Source organism: Dermacentor andersoni, chromosome 6, assembly GCF_023375885.2.
Source record: "Dermacentor andersoni chromosome 6, qqDerAnde1_hic_scaffold, whole genome shotgun sequence".
NCBI lineage: Eukaryota > Metazoa > Arthropoda > Arachnida > Ixodida > Ixodidae > Dermacentor > Dermacentor andersoni.
The window spans coordinates 13,465,669-13,488,648 of record NC_092819.1 but is presented as its reverse complement, the minus strand read 5'-3'; the positions used below and the strand labels follow the sequence as shown (position 1 = coordinate 13,488,648).

Here is a 22,980-nt window from a genome sequence, read left to right as displayed (position 1 = left end):
CGACTGTCTGCCTCTGTTGTCCTCCTTGGCTCGGAACCAATCGCACTTTCAATAACAAACTGCCGCTGCCTGATTGAAGTACGTGCCGGCTTTTGAGCTCAGCCTACATAAATTACTAGTGAGGTGATTTGGCATGCCTGTAATAAACAACGTAATCGTCACCGTCGTCATTTCTTTCCTCTCAATGAATGGGATGTTCGAAGGTTGTGATGTCAATCAGTCCTACCTAACAGGCAACGTGCTCATCATAAGAACTTTGTAATAAAACGAGGAAGTGGCATTATGCAAATATTCTACTGACATTTCATCTAGGGCAATAACTGCAACATGTACAGTGGTATCTTGAATACCAAGGGTCAGGCTCCTAAACTCTTTGCAAAGTTTGCGTTTTCTACATTGAGTTGAAATTCTCTAGGGTTTCAACTATAATTATATAATTTACGTAAGTGCAAGTCGCTTTATTTGGACCACCAGGTTGTAACACATCACTCTTGTGTTTAAACAACGTTGTAAAGTTATGTGGGATGCCTCAAGAAATGTTTCCGGCATGTCGAAACCTAATCTATGAAGGCGGGCAGAATTCAGAGTGTATCGGCCGCACCGTGGGTAAGCCACCATTGTCGTAGCGGCAGAGATGCGCAGGCGGGAGCTGCGTGCGCTTGCGTTGGTGTTCGCCGGCGCGTCTGTCTGGCGCCTGCTAAATAAATCTGGGGAGGCATTCTGTTATAGTCCACCTAGTGGACTTGTCCATTTCGTGTGCTACTGAAGTTCTGATTAGATGGGGCGCCTGGCTGCTGTGGACGCGCAGTCCAACCCAGCCAATCAGAATTTCAGCAGAAGACGAAATGGACATGTCTACTAGGTGGACTCTTACAGAATGCCTCCCCTGCTTATCGCTTAGGCCTGACGCTCTTTCTCTACGCTCCGATCCTTGCAAAGTCCCACTACAGAAATGCAGAACATGGTTTAAACAAAATGAAGGAACAGCGTCCGTATTGTTTGTATTGTATTTTTATTCAGTCACTACAGTTGCTCCATATGAGTGCCAAACATGCATTCCGCTAACAAGAGGCGCATTTTACGAAACGTTTCGCAATAATTGAAGCTTCGGGACTGTTTTCCCATATTGCTTTCTATTATGACTCGGTAGTGTGCATCTCCCAGTCAATACAAGCTGCTTTTTCAAACAGCTTCGTATGTATAAAGAGAGGAAACCGGACGATACTCGGTGTAACAGAAAGAAAGGAAAGATGTTCTGAACACGTGGGTGGCGCAACGCGTCACGCAGTCAAAGGCACTCGCGCAGGCCAGGCGTTCTCAAAAAGCATAAAAGTACTTTTGATGTTTTATGGGAAGACGAGTGGTAAGGGAATTCTGAAAGGACAGTAACTGGTCTTCCTGCATGTCGTTCCGATATAGTTGAGAGGGGTTGCCACTGCATGAAAAATAGGGTACGGTGACACGGCAGACATTTGACGTCCTCTTTTGAGCTACGGCGATAAACAGTGCGGTGGTATTGGTGATTTCGATTAGAAATTAGTAGCTTTATTTACGCAGCTGGTAGTCTCAGACGAAAGGGAAAAGTTGCGTCACGTCGCGGCAGTCCGTATCGCGGTTTGAGTTGTAGCTTTGGGCTCACAAAGGTGTTTTCAGCACCAGATTAGTGAATTCGGTCCCTAAATGCTTGTGACGAGCTCCCGAGCTTTGGGTAGATGAAGTATGTCATTTTCACGCACAAGATAACGATAAAAGAAAGCCATCTGTTTATTGAACGGTAGTTGGGGCTTGTTTAGGCATCTCAAACATTCCAAAGGTCATATCATGGAATATCAAGGCCAGTCGCTTCTCAAATCAGCAGCTATCAAATTGTATGAAGGAGCCATCTCAATTAAATTTAGCTGCCTTCAGTAGGAATGCCACGTATGCTGCAGAACTGCACTTGGCCATGTTGTTGAAAAAAATGTTCAATAGGATAAAAGGCGAAGAGAGAGCACTAAACTTTCGTTGAGGTGACTGATATCGGTAATAGGAGACAAGTCATAAAAATAATACGAGTGAACCTATTTCTTAATTTGTGGAATGGACGCACAAACAGCCAGTGCTAGCTTTCAGACTGTTTCTTTATTCTCTTTTTATCGACGCAACAGTGAACTTATTTCATTACATTCCTGCTAAAAAGGTAGAGAATAACCAAGTGCAAGTCGTCGAATTGTTCATTTATGCTACAACTGTAGACGTACCAGGACATATACGTCCTGAAAAGAATAAGTGGTACTTACTTGCAGATGAAGACAAAATACAGGAGCGTTCTGGAGCTCCTTTGTGTGTTATTGGAGTGGTGCAAACTAAAAGATCATACGAACATCGCAAGTTAGCGCTTGTTCTGAGTGCTGTATATGTCTTCATGTGATCGACTACGTATATGTCGCTGCCGTTAGCTCCGCACGCACTCACTAGCTTAAGCCATGCTTACTTCAAGGTTCCGCGAGTACATTAATCTGCGCAGCATGAAACATTTTCCAAACAAGCTCAAACCTTACAACTGCTCACGGCGAGATTAGCGCGCGACGTTTGAACGTCTAGTAAGTACGGCATCCGCGTTGAGCCATACCCTTCACAACCTTTCGCTGCAATTCTAAGCAACAGCAGGGCCTTCGTTATTATCAATTTCAACTCAGGACACATCCATGCGAATGTTCTTTTCATCCACAACTTAAAAAGAACAAGCACCAATCGAGTTCTGCGGACTCGGACCTCGAAGAAGGCCTCTTTATTGACCTCATTGCCTGCTCTCGGAGGTGGTGTTCTAGTTATATGTGCGCTAACGTAATCGACTTTTTACTTATCCATTTATTTCGGTGTGCTGTTCACAGTGAGTCTGGTACTTATCGTGTTCCCTGCAATTGCCCCTTGTGTGTTAAAATTAAAAACTGAATAAATCATTTTTATTTATGGACCGGTATAGACGTGATCTTGCTGTGTCCGCTAATGACGGGCGATATGCTTGCGATAAGGCGTGTTTCGAGGTACTTTCATCTAATTAGCTTTAATCTATCCGCCAAAGCAAAGTAGGAGTGGAAAGCTCATTCAAGGTATTATATTGGAATTGTTGTTTTAGACTAAATTCATATGTTAGTAAAGTGAAATACAGCAAAAATCGATCTCAAAGTGGCAATACATTCTCTGCTTATAAAATATGTCCTATTGTTGCAAAGAAATGGGCATGGGCAGTACATGTACTGAGGAGGGAAGATAACCGATGGTCATTAAGGGTTACGGACTGGATTCCAAGGGAAGGGAAGCGTAGCAGGGGGCGGCAGAAAGTTAGGTGGGCGGATGAGATTAAGAAGTTTGCAGGGAAAACATGGCCACAATTAGCACATGACCAGGTTAATTAGCACATGACCAGGTGGGCGTAACCATAATGATGATGATGATGATGATGATGATCGTTGCTTTGCACTGAACGTGATTTACATTAAGACTGAAAGGTAAAAAGAACTTACGTTTGGTTGTTTCTTTCGCAAATCAGCATTGTTGATGCGGAGAGCGTAATTGAAAAAACCTTTAGCGATTACATCAGCCACATTGGAGGCATTGCATGGTATGTATTTCTTCACCATGTAAAATCAGCGGAATAGCACAGGGAGATACACAATTCCTATTTTTTCTTAGTTCTACTATGTTTCTGGTAACATTCGTTGGTACTTGCATCTTTCTTCCTCGGTCCTTTAATGCCCCTAAATGTCATACTAGGAATGAGTTATTGCACAACGTATGGTTTACTGTTTAAACATAGCAACACAAGGACGACTGAGTGCTCTGTAAATACATGATTTAGCCAAATAGCGCAATCCGAGACAACGCAGTCGTAAAAGTTAACCAACGTCCAGTATCTTGTCCTAACTAGCCTGGCTCACAATGTGTCCTGCAGTTGTCACAAGAACTAACATTAGTGTACCTCATGCTTACCATCCTAGAGAGGAGGTGAAAATAATCAGGTAGTGTCTAGGCGCCGAGTATAGTTTGCTTTTTTTCTTTTTTTTTTCTTCGCGGAGTTTCACAAGTCGGATGCCATCTCGGCATTCTCGGTAGACTCCGAAATGCGGTGCTAAACAATCGCAATGTAGTAAATTGTTTCCACAGGCTCGCGCGGAAGAGAAATGGGAGGGGGGGGGGGGGGGGTACTTAAATAAAACTTCGTCAGAGCTCAGGGGCGGTGATTCTGGCGAACGCTGCTTGCCGTTCATGTATAAATCTGCGTCGCACCAACGGACGGCACGCCGCTTGAACTTCAACAAACCAAAAGAAGCGAGACCGTGTGCCACTCGGGGAAAAGAAAAAGCCCACTCTCCATGTTTAAATCAGAGTCCTGCTGGAAGCGAACAAATGGCCGGCGAGAGAGTCACACATAGAAGACCTGCAGCGCTCCCGTCGGCCATGCGTAGTGCGCGCGCGCCAGATGGAGGCGAGCGAATGAAGAGCCCGGCGACGGCAAAGAACGCTCCGGAGCTTGGCTTGGCTGCAGGAGCGAGCAAAGGAAAGGCTTGGCGAAAGGCGAGATAGCGTGGCAACAGAGAAAAGGATTCACGCCGGCTGGATCGAGACCCAGATAAAGACACCGGGGGCGCCTTGCTCGCACCGTTCGCGAAGAAACGAGCGAGAACTGGTGTACGAGACCGAGTGAACCTGAGGATCCCGTGCGGCAGGCGAGGAAGATTGCGTCCATTTTGTTCTCCCACAGCGACCAAGAAAAAGAAAGAAAACAGGCGGTCGGTAAATAAAGAACGACGCTTTGAGTCGCTCTTATTCGTTCCAGGACGATGAGAGCGCGTCCACAAAGAGAAGAAGAGCAAAAGCGATGAGGGGTGCGTTAAAGATGGAGCCAAAGCAATTGAGCACAGGTGTCTCCAGCAGTTGCCACGCTCGCTGCGCGTGTCCCATGGAAGCGGTTGGGAAGGGGTGATACGATGGCCGCTGAACGAGAGATCATGCACTCATTCGCCGCGCTCTCGTTTCCCTCAGGTGAAGAGGGCGCTCGCAAGATAGCAGGAAAGGTCGGCTCCGAGCTGAGAAGAGACAACAAGACGATGGAGGGGCGCAGCCGTTAACGGCGGCATTCGTCTCTTCCGGCTGATCGAGAACTGTGGCCCCATCCAACCAATCTTTACCCCGCACAAGGATGGCGGCGAGACTTCAGTTCTTGTCCTTTAGTTTTCTACGACTTCCCCCATTCTCGATTTGCTCGTTACTTTTGACCATCCCTGCGTCTAAGCTCTTTCTCCTTCTGCCCTGAATGCGTGAATGTCTCTGTTTAATAAAGTAGCTTTTCACCGCGTCTCCTCTATTCGCACCAGAGATGCTCTCATCCCGTCTGGAGGAAGTCTTACCTGCCTGCTTCTAGCGCCTTTTATTTGCCACTCAAACAGTCGAGATTGTCTTGGGCCTCCACATTCCCTACGAAGCATTTCGGTGGGTCTCATACACTCGGTTGCCCAAGCAATAAGGGCCGTCGCTGCTGCTTCGGGCACCAATGAAGCCTGTTGCGTGCTGCGATAGTTGGCTGCGCGCAGCCTCGTCGTGAATCGCTAATTAGGGCAATCTGCGCCGTAGTGAGGCGGCCACGCCAGAAGAGAAAGGGCCCGGTGCACCACGCGTCCGGCCCGCTCGGCTTTTAAGTATACGAGCGTCCACCTACTGGCCCTCGCAGCATTTCTTGAAGTGTCAGTTTCAGCCACGTTTTATTTTCCTCACTGAGGACGGACGAATGTTCTTTTCTTTTTCATCTTCTTACATGACGAAGTCCTTTACCGCATTCAATGGCTGAGGTGGTCCCACGTTGTAATCATTATTACATCCCATTATCTCAGACGCTGGTATCGTGCTTATTTCTCGAGCACCTACGCCGACGCGAGACGATGCTGTGAACATGTCGATCTCAACAATGACTGAAAAAGACTCCCCCCTGCTGTGACGCCGCTGTACTGACAGTGAACGCAGATTATGGCGCGAGGAATGCTTACAGCTTCATAGCCTTTCCAACAGTTCGAAGCATGGTGCACACATTTATAGCTGACTGCGCGCGTCATATAAGCGGTAGACGCAACTCGAAAAATTGCGATTAATGTTTTTATGGAAGCTCAGGCATGTGATGACGTCACTGAATACGCGAATTTTGCGCGCAATACAAACTCATCTTCGCACGTAACCTTCGTGCAGCGGCAAGTGCAGACAGGATACCTCAAGATATCGCTAGCTCAACAGGTTGTTCACGCCACGCGCAAGATAAGTTCCGTAGTGAGATCACTACAGCATGTGATTAGTACGATCGTGGTGCCATCGTACGGTCGAGTATATTATCAGAGCTGCGAGTTCAAGAATGCGTTATCCTGCGATAGTTTCGCCTGGTGACAAGGGACAGGTTTCGCATACTGTGGCGAAGGGAAGCTAGACGGGGACTAGCTTGCATAGAGAAACTTAGTCGAAGGAAGGACCTCGCTTCATGCAAACTGCCTGCATTGTGATCCGACTTGCGAGCTTTGCACACGGGAAACTGTTTTCTCACATGGGAAGCTGCCGCATACTTTCGGCAGCTTCCCGTGTGAGAAAACGTTCCATCCTCATCATTACAAAATGTAAATCAGCGAGTCTACAATAGAATGAAGCGACTTGTGCCCAATTACTACCGATTTTCCAATATTACTACGCTCTCTCAGGGCGAAAAGGCTCGTCAGTAATATACATTCACGAAGTATTTACTCCCGCTCTAACTTTTACACTGTTTTTGGCCTCACGAAGACTCGTAGGAAATGGGTCTCGCTCTCTGCTTTCTTACGATTCTCCGCCTAGCTCTCCGACGCGCACCAGAAGGAAGATGAATTGAAAGCGAACGTCTTTCTTCAACATCTCCCCATAAACGGTGCATCTGCAGCGTAGGAACTGGCATGGCTGGCGTATCGACAGAAGCCGGGCCTCTTGCCGACTCCGGCGGGACACACAAGCACATCCGTCTTCTTCTCCGGCATCCGATGCTGCGCAAGATAGCCCGCGCAGCCGCACAATGCTCCCCGATCTCGCGAACCTCGTGCGTAAGCGATGCGCACGACCTGACATCATCATCCGCGTGATGTCTTGCGAGCGGACACGTGCGGTAGTCTTGCGCTTGGCGCACATGGGTGACACGACAAACAGAAAGAGTAATACGACAGCTTCCTCCGCTCATTGCAATAACCATGCCTATTATATTAAAGTCATAAATAACAAGCTTTAGTTGCGGCTTGGGCTTAGTATGAGGTAGTACTGCAGGCAATACCTCTGCCGCTGCTCTTTGTGGGAATACGAGATAAACTATCGGAAACGAACACCTCCAGGCCACCTAAGGCCACCTATTATACTCTCAAAACGTCAAAACCACTCCAGTATAGTTCTTCAGATGTCATCGTTCTTTTGGCTTTCAGCTTGTTTTTACTTTCGCTCAAAAGTTTATACGACGCTTAGGGTAAGCTCTGTAGGCCCTGATAGACTCCTATACCTCTCACTATTATTATACAGAGTTATGGGGCTGGGCTTCCAACCCGGAACGAAAAAAATGCGAGGGTCTTCGTTCATGAGAAACACATCACAGTTAGTTACGCTACTTGTATGTATGGTTATATTAGATTAGGTAAGGTTGGGTTAGATTGTATTTATGGTACTTTACATATCTTCAACTTTAGATTATCAATTATCTTAAGATTAACTGACAAAAATACAAAGGCAGTGCTGGTTCGTCCACGTAACAAACAGCTTCAGCTATCCCCGAATAACTTAAACAATACTGAAATAGTAATAGTACCGTCTTTTAAATCACTTGGCGTATATTTCTCCAAGACTGTCACAGTATTTCCAAGTATATCAGTAAGCTGTCTAGAGCAACAGGTACCATGCGTCACCATTGTAATTATCTTCCCACACCCATTCATATGCTTTTATATAATTCAATGTTTTTTTTTTTTCTTTAGATCAGTACAGAATTCTTGTCTGGGGAACTATTTCAGTCGAGAACATGCATAAACAGACGGCAATGCAAAAAAAGAATAGCAATACGCTTTGTCTACAAGGCACCATATCCCTGCCCCAGAGCTCCTTTGTTTTCAAATCTCAGAGCTATAAAAAATTAAATCCTTGTGCAGACATGGGCTTGGTCACTCATATAGAATAGGAAAAAAAAATTCAGAATGATGGCACATTAACAAAGCTGGCATCCTTACAACAGCATATTTCTTTTTTTTTAATAAATTACTTCAGCTAGAACCTTGGAATGTTAACACGAGCATAACTAACTACTATGACTGAATGCTTCAGTTTTGTTCGCTGGCACTGCTAAGTGGAACACCCCCCCCCCCCCCCCCCCAAAAAAAAAAAAAAAAGCGTGGTCTCAATGTAGCTACTCTGCCTCTAAAAAAGCTACGCGATATATTTGTGTGATGGCTTTTGCTGCCGTAATAAGTTGTTTTTTCCCTCTTTTGCATTGTTTCATCACTATGCCTTTTTTCCCTTAAAGCTGTGCGAAATGTTTCCACGACAATTTTGTATAACGTATGCTTTTGTTTAATCGCTATGAAGCTGTCCTGTGTCTGAGGTGGCCAGGTTGTACTCAAGCTGCTGCGGACAGTTCTTTGCCTGGTCATCCTCGCAACCTTGTTGTTTCAGAATAAACTGACTTCAATTCAAATATTAGGTGCTTTGCTTGCTACATATATGAATCGCTGTATCATACCTTAGGCAAACCCATTGCTCCCATTCATCAACCCTCTGGGAATTAACTTTCCTTGAAGCCTAGCAGGATTAATCGACTTCACGGGTATTCGCTAATCTCTTGAAATCTGCACAAGTATACTTCATCGGTGCGTGAAGAGGCTCTTAAAGCGTGATGCGCAGTAGTTTAACCTGAGCTCAGAGGGAGTAAGATCTGGAATTTTTGCAATGAATAAGCACAGTTCTTAGCGTAGCATAGCTACAAGAAACAGAGAAACTTAATCAAACAAAATATAAATACCAAGGAAGCAATGATCTACAGTATAAGGTCACACTTATCACTGCCTTTTTGATCTTCGCCTGTTCATGCAAACGTATTTCTTGATATACGAAAAGAGCTTGGTCCGCATTACAATGAGATGAAATAAGAGGAGGCGCACAAAACAGGAAAAAAATAGAGTGAATTGTTTAGAGCATCTTATGCTGCACCAGCAAACGCGGACAGACTGAGTCGGAACAAGGCAACACTAGAGAAAGCTGCATTGATCTGCCTCACATTCATTCGGCGGGGAACACGCAAATGATAAATGGTCGCTTTGCCTACCGCTAAACTAAACACATTTATTTGACAAGAGCGGTCTTTGAGGTTTCCCACCGAGTCGCTTTGCGTGTGTGGTTGCAGTCCCCAGTCCACTAGTGCACTGTGAATGGAACACATTTGTTCTTTGTACTGGGAATGCAGGGGACCTTAGTTATATAGCTGCCACAAAAGAAGCTTGCGCAGAGCGGTCACACAAATGACTTCGGGACATGCGGCGTCTCATCTCATCAAAAGTCGGCATACGGAGGGAAGCTATTGTTCGCTCTGCAAGCGCGTTCTTCCCGAAGTGGACCTGCGCTATGCTGTTTGCTATACTCCCGTATCATGCACTATACAGAAATCGTCAGCGTTCGATGGTGTCCCAGCTGCATGCAGCTAAATTTTGCCGAGGTTCCAAGGAGCGGACCCTTGTAGCACTTTGCTCTTGGCCGTGCGTTACCTCGGGCGCTGCTAAATTTGGCTCCTGTTTAGTATAGATACACACGCAATGACCTTTCGATAAGTGCGACACATGGGAAGTACTTAATCAACAAAGTCCGCCCCAACTCAAGCGTACATCTGACGTCATAAGGCTAACGATGAAGCTTCAAGTGAAGCTGGCGACGGTACGACGAAGGATGGAAGGTAGTGTTCGGCGTGAGGTTAATAAAGAAGTGCAGCGCGAGATTCAAAGAACAAACACGAGTAGGGAACATTCAGACTGAAATTATACAGGAGTAGACATGCGCAGGGACACTGGATGCGTCCCATTGACTGAAATGAAACCGAGGGAGCTGAATGCAGTTGATGAAGCTGGAGGCCAAACTAAGAGCTGAACTCAGAAAATTCTGTCAAAAGATGGGCAAGCTTGGTGAAGGGTAGGGGTAAAGGGGCGTGTATTTTCAACAGCAATGCTGATGGGGATAGGATGTGCTATAGGTATGGCAGTGGCCTTGTGGGCTATTAGTTAGGAACAAGCCGCTGCCACTGTAGCTCGGGTTGTCTTCGTCACTTGGGACAAGGGGACTTGTCTTCGAATGACCCGTCGAAGATAAATTCCTCTGTCGAGACCTTGTTCTTCGACTGTTAATCACTCCATCTTCATGTGATCCATCTGTCTCGTTGGTTGCTCCTGCACATGTTGTGGTCGTCCTAATGTTGATAGCGGAACATAAGGAGAGCGCATATCCGCGGCGAAGGATAATGCCTTTCGGCATTACCGATTACAAGGCAGCTGCTACGACTAACTAACTAACTAACTAACTAACTAACTAACTAACTAACTAACTAACTAACTAACTAACTAACTAACTAACTAACTAACTAACTAACTAACTAACTAACTAACTAACTAACTTACTGAGTGACTAACTAACTGAATGTGTAAATAAATAAATAAATAAATATACAAGAAAAGCCGCGCTGATCAAGCATTGATCAAGCATTCATGGCTTTGTTTAAGGTTCAAATTTCTCGGAACTCGAATAAATGGGGTATTGCTTTCTATTCACACGACGCGGGATAACAGTGGATTTAAAGCGACCCTAAACCATCCTAAGCGAACACACGCACACAAAAATTGACTCTCCCGTAATCGAGAGTAGATGTAAGCATGGAATGGCTACTACAAAAGAGATTGGTTGGAGATGAAACTAGCCACAATATTAAAATGGATATAGTGCATGTTTGCAACGGCACACCCCACCAAATTGAACCACCGCACACGAACCTGTCTTGAAGTGTGCCTCATTGCAAGAGTCTTTTCGAGCCAAACAACCATCCGCGGCGCGCCGGACACTGCCAGCTTGGTCACGGAGCGTGGCCACATCTCTCGAGCCGGCTCAAAACCCGCGCCGCGGAAATCACGGACCGCTGGCGTTGAAAAGAGCACAGACAACCCTGTCTCAGCGCCAAAAGGTCGCAATCAAGTGTGCCTTGTATCTGCCTTTTGAATGTTGTTGTTGAAAATGACAAGTTAAACTTCAGCGTACTAGAAGCTACAGCCTGTGTGATATGATGAACAAAAATTTTGAAGAACTCTGAAGCACTATTTTTTCTAACTTGTTTGGTCAGTAACTAGCGCATGTGTTGCAGTCCTGTACAAAGGGCTGGAGCCAGAGATGGCATTTTCTTAAGTTCTGACTGCTCACTCGGATGATCTCGTTTTGTTATCGCAACGATGGCCGGATAACGGCTGTCTTTTGGCTCAAGGTCACTTGAAGGTCGCGGACAACGAGAGCTAAAAGCGGTTCGTGCTTAAAAACGTAGTTGAGTGCTCCTCTCCGGGCTCTTCTTGTTCTTTCTTCCCACGTCGACACGCCAACAGGGTCTTTCACGTGATGTCATAGGTTCATATAGAGGAAGATTAGTTCTGATCTGTCTGCTAACTCGCCTTTGCCATGCACTGTCGCACGCCCGCTCTTCCTCATCGTCTTGCTTGCCCATTACGCGCAACCAACTGATTTCATATCGTGTGTAATGTGTTTTGCATGCTAACTCACGTGGCAATGCATGCTCACTGACCTCGAGAGGCAAAGCAGAAGGGTGGGTCTAAAAATCTGCACAAAACTAAAGTAACGTTTAACAGTCTCGGAAGAGAACAGCAGTTTACAATAGGTAGCGAGGCATTGGAAGTGGTAAGGGAATACATCTACTTAGGGCAGGTAGTGACCACGGATCCTGATCATGAGACTGAAATAATCAGAAGAATAAGAATGGGCTGGGGTGCGTTTGGCAGGCATTCTCAAATCATGAACAGCAGGTTGCCACTATCCCTCAAGAGAAAATTATATAGGAGCTGTGTCTTACCAGTACTCACGTATGGGGCAGAAACATGGAGGCTTGCGAAAAGGGTTCTGCTTAAATTGAGGACGACGCAATGAGCTATGGAAAGAAGAATGATGGGTGTAACGTTAAGGGATAAGAAAAGAGCACATTGAGGACATGTAATGAGGAGGGAAGATAACCGATGGTCATTAAGGGTTACGGACTGGATTCCAAGGGGAGGGAAGCGTAGCAGGGGGCGGCAGAAAATTAGGTGGGCGGATGACATTAAGAAGTTTGCAGGGACAACATGGCCACCATTAGTGCATGACCGGGGTAGTTGGGGAAGTATGGGAGAGGCCTTTGCCCTGCAGTGGGTGTAACCAGGATGATGATAATGATGATGCTGATGGGGATGATGATGATAGTGTTTTGAACTGCAGGTGCGCCGGCACCAACGTGTCGCCGAAAAACGCGGAGTTCTGATAAGTGGATTTTGGTAGTGTTTTCAGCAAGAAAAAAAAAAAACGACAACGCGACGTTCGGCACTGACGTAGTATCCACGTATAGTCTAGAGAAGCATGCGGCGAAGACGACAGAGTGCCCGTGTAGAGGGCATCGAAGGCGAGAAAGAAACCACTCACTCGCCTTGGATACCACACAGTGGTGTAAGGCTCTTCAAAAGCACAGAACCACCGCAATGCCTTGCAGCCATTTTAGCTATCATAGCCCTGCAGGAGAGATATACCTAAATCTAGAAAAATTATCTGAGATAGCCGATTAGAATATATCGTAGAAGACTACTCAGCGCTCTTTGTGGCTCAAGGCTGCGTTTGGGAAAGAAATCCACCAAGCTCATCGACGAATACGTCTAGTAGTAGGAATGAAGAAGAAAGGGTTTATTTTAGATTAGTTACAAGGCTCCCGTTACGGAAGCCCTCTACGTGTAGGTGCATGTTAAATGTCTGAGTTCACATCAGGACACGTCAGCCTCTCTCTGCACGAAATGTCTCCGCTTTCTACCCGTTGCATTGTCTACGCGACTCAACTTGGGAATCTGATGACTATACCGTGGCCATTCGCGATCGTTCAACCAGTCGCAATATCCCGTTCATAATATTGCATCGTTCCGCAGCACTCCAACACCGATGGTAGGAAATAGGTGACTGTACAGCAACGTGGGAATCCAAGCCGGCGCCATTCTTTGGTAGCATTCGACGTTGCCCCTTTTAATCATTAGTTTAGGCTGTCAGGTACTGCATGGTAGGGGGGCTTCTTCTGGACCTGTCAGCAGTCGGTGTCAATGCTGCGTTTACTTCTGGGTACGCGTTGATGGATGGGTGGGGTTGTCTCGTGGTAAACGTCTAATTAATGCCCTCGGTCGTGTTGAAACGTAACAGCCCATTCGAAGCTGCCCATAAAAGATTAAGCAGAAAAAGAAAACGTGAGCGCTGCGTACTGCAGAGGGAAAACGTTACTCGATGCCACCTGCATACGGCTGCACGTGCCTTCCGTATAAAGTATTTAATCGCTGTCAGCTCGATGAATTTCGAAACTTCGCGAGGCTTTGTGCGCCGCTTGGCATGAAAGCGCCTCGAGGCATTCTCTTCGCTTAAACAGCCCTTGAGCTTCCAAAATGCACTGTGGGACTGATAGGGCTGAACGGTCGCCACCTGAATAAAACGATTATGATCCGACGACTGGCGTGGCATCACTGGGAATGCGGCCGGTCGTGTGTCTGAGTAACCGAATGGGTTTCGCGAAAGCCATGAGATTTCGCAATGCCCATACATAGGCCCACATCGAAGAAAATTAAAACAACTTGTTCCCCTGAATTTCTGTCCATGGCGAGTACATTTCAACAAAAAATAAAAAGTGAATTGTTATTTCAGTTAAAGGTCGATTTGTACAAAAGGAAATCATTACTAACTGTTTTCCCGAACTGTCCACAACTGAAAATTCGCTCCAGCGTATCGAAAAGACAACTATAGCCTACGAGCCAAATTCCGTGGACCGAGAACAAAACTATGAGCTAGCAAACTATTATTATTATTATGTTTTGAAAACAAATAATTGTTTGAAACAAATTTATACAACTTTCATTTGAACAAATTTACAATAATGTGTGCACTCAGTGAAGAGGTAATACGATATGAAAGTATGCATTGCAGCCGTGCCAATTTTGTCACTTCCTATTTACGTTGGACCCGTGAAGATGTCGTCACCATTTTGTGTGCACTTGATATGGTTTATTTTGCAGAATTCAATTCATTCACGACCATAACTACACATCCTTATTTAATGTGAAGAGTGGCTTTTTCCAGCCTGACAGGCAATAAACAAATTGTTGCGCTTTGTTTTGCTCTCTCTTAACTTCAGTCCACACGCGATTGAGGGCGGAATGCAAGAACCATCGTGTACCTTGTACTGAGTGCACTTTAAAGAACCCCAGGTGATCAAAATAATCCGCAGTCCCCCACGTATACCGTTCGCCTCATGGACGAGAGACCCAATTATATAATTAAATTAATTTTACACGGCCCCTTGTTCTCAAATATCAAGGAAATAAATGTCATTTCACCATTTTACATTTCTTCAGAGATAGAATCTGTCTCGTAAAAGCCTTCCATTCACGATAACTTTAATTGTATTACGTAGCGCACTGTGCTCTTGAAGTACGCGGCGTAGTCGACCAGAGTGCCAACGTCTATGAACATATTAAATGAATCATATATTGCACGCGCGACGTGTTCTGCCACTTCCAGCCACATATGTGTGCCAACGTCCTACAATATTGACTGTCTGACAGCATGCACGTAGTTAGCTGGTTCTACGACAGGAACGGTCTCTACTCGTGACTATGGCTCCGGTAGGCTTATATACCGAACTTCGATGGTTTCAAACTGAGAAGGGCTACATGGAACAAACACAGATAAATAGTGTTACAACACACGTCGCACTATGCTCCTGTTCTCGTCCTTGTAGCACATGTAGGTTTCTTAACATTACATACCAGGTGGTTAGACGAAATAAATAAATAATTATAAATGACTATTATGCTGCCTCTTCAGGGCTTTAGGCACCTGAGGGATCGCTTTGGCTCTATAGCGCATGAGCGTAGCGCGATAATCGTTTGACGGCTGCTTGATTTTTGAACAAGGTCACACAAGCGCGCTCCCGCCGTCGCGATGTAGCACGAGGTCGCGGTATCAAATACCGACCACGGCGGCCGCATTTCGGTGGGGGGTGATGCACACAAAATGCTCAAATACTTAGGGCCCGTACTCTTCAGCCGCCTTGTCGTGGGCAGCTTTTCCCTTGGTTCACCTTATCTGTCCGTGTGTACCTCTGTGGCCCTCATTAATTTTGTCTTTGTCTCAATAATGCTCCCAGCACCTGGGTACCAGCTATAACAGCCGCCGCATATGGTCGAATAGATGGGAATTATGGGACGTGCAATGGGTAGGCTGGTACTGGTGACCAAGCCAAAAGGGAGACCATGGCTACCATTGTGCAAGTCATGTCTCAGACTGGTGAAATCAAGTAGAAGAATGCATACATGATGGGCAACCTGAATGTATCTGCTTCTGAAAAACTTTAAATAGCATCTAATGGCAACGACGTAGAACACACGCAACAATCGAAAACTCCATGACCATGTAGAACTGCACAGAAAGAAAATTATTCCAGCAGCCTGGAAGTTCTTCGTTGGAAAAAAAATAAAGCTCTGCTTTTAATTTAAGTGCCTAATCTTGAATATTCGTTGCAGTTTATGATATTTCTTTAGAATAAAAGAAACAAAGACACATTTATCTTGCTCCAATAAGATAGATGATGGGTAGGCGAGAGTGCAGAGAGCTGGCAAAAATATGTCCGACGATTGCAATACTTCCCAATGCGAAACTTGATTGCAGTTAAGTACGCATTTTCACTTCGCGATATATTGAGGCAATGGCTTTGAGATCAAATTCAATGCACCTACTGGCAAGGGGCCCGTGCCCTCAGCGCCTTCGCAGAGGGAGGGGCATTAGGGGAACGCTGGCATGATGAGCGGCATCAGAGCCTGCTGTGGAAGAAGATGGCGCCGAAAATGCGTGCGATTACGCCGAAAATACGCGGTTACGCCGAAGGACGCCGACGTCAGCCCAGAAAGGGGCGCCTATAAGAGCTGCGCTCTAAAAGGTGAAAGGCAGAGAGTTTAACCAGAGTAACTGTCCGGTTGGCTCCACTTCGTGTGCTGGAGGTCAAAGTTAATCCGGAGCCATCCACTGCGGTATCTTTCACAGTCCGCATATTTCTTCTGAATATAAGGCCTAATTATTCAGTAGATCACCAATACTTAAGCACAGTGTTCTCTATAGTTGATCCTATCGAACAACAGTGAGCTTCTCCCGTACGCAGCTCGTAAAAGTGTCGGTAGGCATCTCACGCCTAAATTCCCCTGGGGTAACAACGCGCGCTCCCCCTCCGCTCCCCCTCCCCCGCTTGCATGCGAAAACAAAATTAGAACACGAGTGGCGCAAATACTCGGAGGCAGCCTGCCGGTGAAAGCCTCGCATTTTCTGGTCCGCTTCCTCGCAGAATGCGACATCTGACACGTCACACGTCAGCCCACCATGCCCCCATTGGAAGGTGTCGACAACCACGCACTGCAGCTTACAACTAGCGCCCTTTTGTATTTGTACGTAAATGTACGGCCACGGCGTAGGCATGAAGCCCCTGCAAAAGGAGGCCTCCAGTGCGCATGACCCCCGCGCCCAAGCGGTGCGCTCACAGTCCGGTCGAAGGCGTGTTCGCGAATCACAATGAGGTCCGTGAGAAGCCTCCGAGTTGCAAGGTGCGTGCCGGCAGAAAGCCTGCACCGTGGACCTTTTGTTCTTGAGGACAGAGTCAGAGGTTGCGTCCTCAGAAGCACAGACGTGAGGAAACAGTGCGCCGCCTAAGGAAGGGCAACGTTAAGGCAATTCAGTCTTAATAAATCGCCGCTCCAGGGTTCAAAACCCTTCGTCCTGGCACGTTTCGCAAGACATCGTCACCGCAAAGCTGTTTGCCCCGGTTTTTTGAGAACGCTCAGTGCACCGCCTAATGTTAGCTCTTTACGGCTATGGCTGCATGCAGGTTTCTCCTGAACGTAACTTCGGCGCTTCTCGTTTTATGCTGCCAGACGTTCTTTCTTACATAGTCAAACTTAGCCCATGAGTTGAGTGGCGAGCAACGAGAAAGAGAGAGTGGGGAGACAGTTACAGAGTTGAAATGAATCACGCCACCATGCAACGACTAGGCTGCGCATTATGCAATTAATATCAAGGTTCAGCGGCCTAGTGTTGACCTTGCTTAACCTCGGCGGCTCGCGAGTTAAAGTGAAATAATTTTCGGGCCGATAAATTGCTTACTATACAAGTAGCGAAGTAAGCTTAAGGTCAACAACATTTGAAGAATCGATCACAACAGAATGATTTAACCAGCAAACCGGATTAATGTTGGTAGGAAACTGAACTGGAGCAAAACTATCAGCAAGGAAATTGTCTTTCACGTGAAATAGGCGCCTGCGTAGACACGTCTGGGGATGTGTTTTCCATAAAGAACATCGAAACAAGGAAGACACATGTGCGTATTGTTCGTATAACGAAATATTTCTAGCCTATATAATAGAGAAATTTTATAGGGACTTGAAGAAGATACCATTCACCTATTTCAACTTTGCTGTCTGGCGAAACAAATGCATTACTGCTTCTGCTGGAGTAACTTGTTCGTAGTTCGTGCGATGTAAAAGAAACAAGAAACTACCGGACAGAAAACAACGTCTTCTACCTTCTTCTAGAATGGCCGCTTCATCCCACCAAGACGCCAACCTAAATCGTCATTACTGGCGTCAGACCATAGACATCTCAGTTTAGAGAAATGATTGGGGCTGTAGAGTGCAAGAGCCATGTAAAAGTGCGCTTTATTAGCATTAAAATTTCTTCATGACAATGGGAGTGTTGGTCATTTTAAACGCATGTAAATAAAAGAAAAAAGGGCGTTCTGTTTGTAAGAGCGTTTCCTATTCTTACTGCAACCGCTTATATGTAATATTTACGTTCTCCGCATTGTTGCATGACAGCTTCTTTCTCATGTGATATTGCTATTAGAATTATTACTTTAAGAGGGTCTATCGTAGTGTTATTTTGACTCGTACGTGATAACGAAAGTTTGCAACTGTGTGATTTATATTTTTATATCTCGTGTACTGTAGCTGCATGTCCTACGTACGACTTATTCAAGGGCCAAGAAGTAGCCGGCGCCGTACTTGTGCGCCAATATCTCATTGTATCATGTATGATTTTAGAAAACACGTCACTCCCAACTAACTTTAATCATAGCAAGTGCAACAAAAGCAAACACAGCAGTGTGACTGAGGGGAAGAGAGGAAAATAAAAGCATGTAGATGGAGATGTACGAATGTATAAAAGCGAACGCTGGGTCCGAGATACCATTGTGAATTTCACACGCGCTAACAATGTATGGAAGCCCAATCTAAAAGTAGTTTTAGCATGTGTTCTACACCGAAAGCAAAAACATTGCTTTGATTTTACTTTGATACATTGTGTGATAGTCTTAAAACATTAAACGTTCCGGAAATTTTAACCTACTTATTTAACAACTTATTTTAACCTACTTATTTCAATTTTAACCTAATTATTTCTCTTCGCTCGTGCTACATAAAATGCACGAGGAGTTCCGTAAGCTGAGAGCCGACGCATTTCTAGACGAAATTCCCAAATTTCAGGACCTCACTTAAATGAGATTCGTGTTTTTATGAGCTAATTCAGCATGGTCAGCAGTACTGGGGGGCGGGTACTTACGGAGTCGCCATCGGTCGGAAGCGCCTCGCTTGCGTAGTATGTGGGATAACGCCGCGCTCTCCTTATAGGTTTGCCTGTCGGAGCTGAATAAAAACACCACGCGGGAGCCCTCCTCGGCATTTCTGTAAGTGCTCTCGAAAAAAATGAAGTTTTTTTGCTGCCAAAATAATAATCTGAGGCAAACAGAAAGCTCAGAATGGTGTACTCTTTACCGAATACCTACAGTGAACGCCCACTACGTGCGGTCGCCGCGGTGGAGCCTCCCGAACCGGCTTATTGCATGAAAGGTCGGCAGTCGCTGAGAGCGAACTATGTGAAATATCTTCTTGCAGTGGACTGCCTGTGTAACAAAATGGAGCATAACACAATGAAGGCTCAATGCAGCGATCGCACGGGTTCGCAGTGACCGAGTGCGCATCTGCATGCATGTCCGCGCATAATGTTTCGCTTTCACTGCGAGCGCGTTTTCGCACAGCGCTGTGAGCTTTAGGCCGCAGCGTATGAACATTTGACAGTACACAAGCAGCCATTGTTGTCGTGGACACTATAAAAGCTGTTCAAAATAATTTCGTTAAAACTAGGGATTCCGACGCCTACGACGGCGACTTGTGATGCCCCGTCGCGGCGATTCAATCTTTTTTTTTTTTTTTTGTGAAGTGTTGCACGTTTCAATACCTTTATTTCTCAAGTTGCGTCGCACTGTATGTTTATCCGTCTTCTCGGCAAACAATTACCTGCTGCTTATTTTTCTTAATCCAGTACATTCCATTGTTTGCTGCTACACAAGCATAAACATATGTCCACGCCTTTTCTTAACGTGCTTTTTACGGTTCCCTTTCCATTCCAGTGAACTTGCCAGTATCTAGAATCAACAAGTTCATAGACCAAATCATTATGATATTAGCCGGGCAGCTGGCCGCGGGCGAGCGTCTGAGTGCGCGTTTTCTGCTACTCACCAAACATCGCGCAGTCCCGACGCCGTAGCAGGAATCTTCTTCGCGGAAGTGCTTGCTGCACACCCGAATTGTAGCCGATGGCTGCTTGCCGCTTCTGAGTTTAGCGATCCGAGCTTCACGCAGCTTCTTGTCCTGCTGCTACGTGTGAAGGCTGACACTGGGCTTCATTGTGTACGTCCGGCACTGCGGCACCGAGCAGTAGGCTACCATGTTGGACGCCTTCAAAGACAGCCACTACTTATTATAGTGCTTTCGAGTGTTGTCAAGCACACACCCGAAGCGGGCAAACCTCCTTACTTAATCAGAACCGCAGCGCAATAGGGACATTATAAACATTCGTTTTCAGCCCGCTTCGGCGCTTCTGAAGCAACTGACGCGGCCGCTACGACCACGTGATTCCTCATACCACGTCACGCTGACAGCACCGCCAGCTTTTCCTGTGGTGGAGCTCGCCCCCACTATTTATAATCACATCATAAGGCAGAGCAGCACTGCAGAAAATGCCATTGGGCGCAGTGTATGACATACTCCAGTACGTGGATCGTGAGCCAAATTGATTTTACACGGCTTTGCAAAGTTATTTCGCTAGACCAATTTTAACGCGATGTTAACTGACGGTATTGACCAGAAAAGTGGGTACAGTAGCGTGACGTTACCTGCTAATACAGTATAAACAGATAAAAACACATTAATTACTTAAGTATATAGAACTTGCTCTCATATACACCCTTCTGACCTTGAGCTCCACGCTGAGAGAAGGTGGTAAGGACGACCATATGATGGCAAGACCTGAAAGCGACAATGAACGAAATACATGATGTCACACACACACCTGCAATATTTGAAGTCGAGAGTATGACGGATACCAGTCTGGTCGGGATAATGTACACTTAAACGGAAGAGATCCGGAGACCGACCAAAATGATTTAAAATGTATTTACCTTTAGGCTCCCGTATTGTATTGTAATAGACAGATTGCAAAAGGCATGCTGCAGAGGCGGGAGATGATGTGACGGAAATTGAGCGATGGCAGGTCATATATGCACTTCAAAGCGGCTATACTAGATCTTGGGCTGTATTCAGAAGTGATAAATTGTGCGGTGTGATTTTTACGGCATTTAGTACGTCATGAAGATATCATTGAGAGGGATAGCAGCTAGGCGGATGCATACTCGAGCTTAGGACGAACGCACGTCTGGTAAGCAAGCTTTCTTATTTCTGGTGGAGCAAGCCGCATGTAACCGGGAGTGCGTGATGCTTGCGATCAAATCGTTTCACTATGTGTGACCTAAGATAAGATTTGCGTGAAATATACTTTTAGGTTTTACAAGATGATGTACGGGTAACGGGAGCTCAATTAATGTGATATAAAGTGTCAATAGTCATACGTTTGCGCGTGAATGTCATGACCTTGCATTTTGTAAAGTCCAGCTTCACGCGGCATTCTTCACACCCTTTTGTAATTGTACTCATGCCACTTTGTAGCATACTTGTGTCCGCAGCAGATTGAATGGAGCTGTACACGACACAATCTTCGGCGAAAAGTCTTAATTTTGTCTCTATGTTAGTAGGCAGATCATTGAGGTAGACCAAAAATAACAGTGGCGACAGGCCTGCACCTCGGGCAACACTAGATGACGCTTAAGTCACAGAGGAATCGCGATTGTTAATAAATGTGAACTCAACCCGACCATTTAAAAAATGTTCCAGTCAAGCGATAAAAATGTCAGGCAAGCCAAGATAAGGAAGTTTTACGAGCACATGATTATTTGGTATACGGTCGAATGCCTTTGAAAATTCTGAGAAAACTGCATCTATTTGTGCCAGATCATCCATTCACTGCAAGATGAGGGCGAACTCCGCTAACTGACTATCAGGGCAAAGTCGTTTTCGGAATCCGTGCTGGTGCGGGTAGAAATAGTTAATTGACTCAAGGTAACCCGTTAGGTTGGAAAATATAACGTGTTCAAGTAGTTTAGACGGTATGCTTGTTAGTGATATAGGGCGGTAGTTCGTTACGTCCGAGCGGTTGCCAGACTTGTGGATGAGCATGATTTTGGTCTTTATCCAGTCATGAGGTATGTCGCCGGTGCTCAGTGAGTGCGTAAATAATAGGAATAATACATAACTTCATAATGAAAGTCTTTTTAACAACTAGCTACAAATCTGGACACAACAAGCGGAGGAAGAGAGCTTCAGAGAACTTATTAGTTTAGCTATCCCATCAGGGTTTACTTGAATTTCTAGGAAGGAGGTATTCAGGCGCTTCCAACAGTAATAATGTCGGAATCTTTGGCTTTAATAGGGCTACTAGTACTATCTTCGAGTTCAAACTAAGTGTGCTGGTATTTAGGAGAAAGGATTCGTCAGAATTTGATAGGGTTTGAGTTGAGAATAGAAAGAAGATTACACGAAAAAACTTATTTTTGGCAGCCCTTAATTGTTTAATATATTATACTGCACAGTTTATATTTTACCCAGAACTTCACGTTCTTACTAAAGTGATTTGAGGTCCTTATTGAACCACTGATTTTTGGAGACCGATTTTACGAGGACAGTTGGAACATACTTTTTTTTAAGGTTGATCATTATACTCTTGCACAATTTCCTATTCCCATTTGTGAGTGAGACTCTTGGAGTTTTACGCAATCGCAGATTTTCACACTGACAATATTACGCAAGAAAATCTAGGATGATTTACTACGCATATTAGTGTCCTGTGTGCAACATAGAAGTAATATGCAAGCGAGGTTGGAGCACTAAAGAAAATGTTCAGGATGAACATGTTTCAGAACAAATTCAGAAGGAGGACAAAGTACTATATGGCTCGTTACAAGGAAAGTCACTTACGCGAAGACCTTTAATTGGGAGACCTAAAAATGGAGACAAAAACTCGGTCAGAGCAGATTTCAAAGAATCAAAATAGCTCAAGAAAAACAGCGCGTGCTCACTTCAATTTGAATGTCTCGATTCTGTGAGGGGTACATCAGGTACAGTAAAAAAAAAAGGAGACAAGCGCCATTCTGGCCGAATAGAACTAGTGCTTCGTTTCAAGGGTTCTGTGCAAGGCCATATTGGAGTTATAAATGTGTTACAAAAA

The 22,980-nt window shown here is 45.4% G+C and overlaps 1 protein-coding gene across 1 annotated transcript in view; it reads left to right on the top strand.

Annotated features, from left to right (window-relative positions):
* jeb (low-density lipoprotein receptor domain-containing jelly belly protein) overlaps positions 1-22,980 on the top strand; it is a 233,816-nt gene that overhangs the window by 19,642 nt on the left and 191,194 nt on the right. The gene's annotated exons all lie outside the window — the stretch shown is intronic.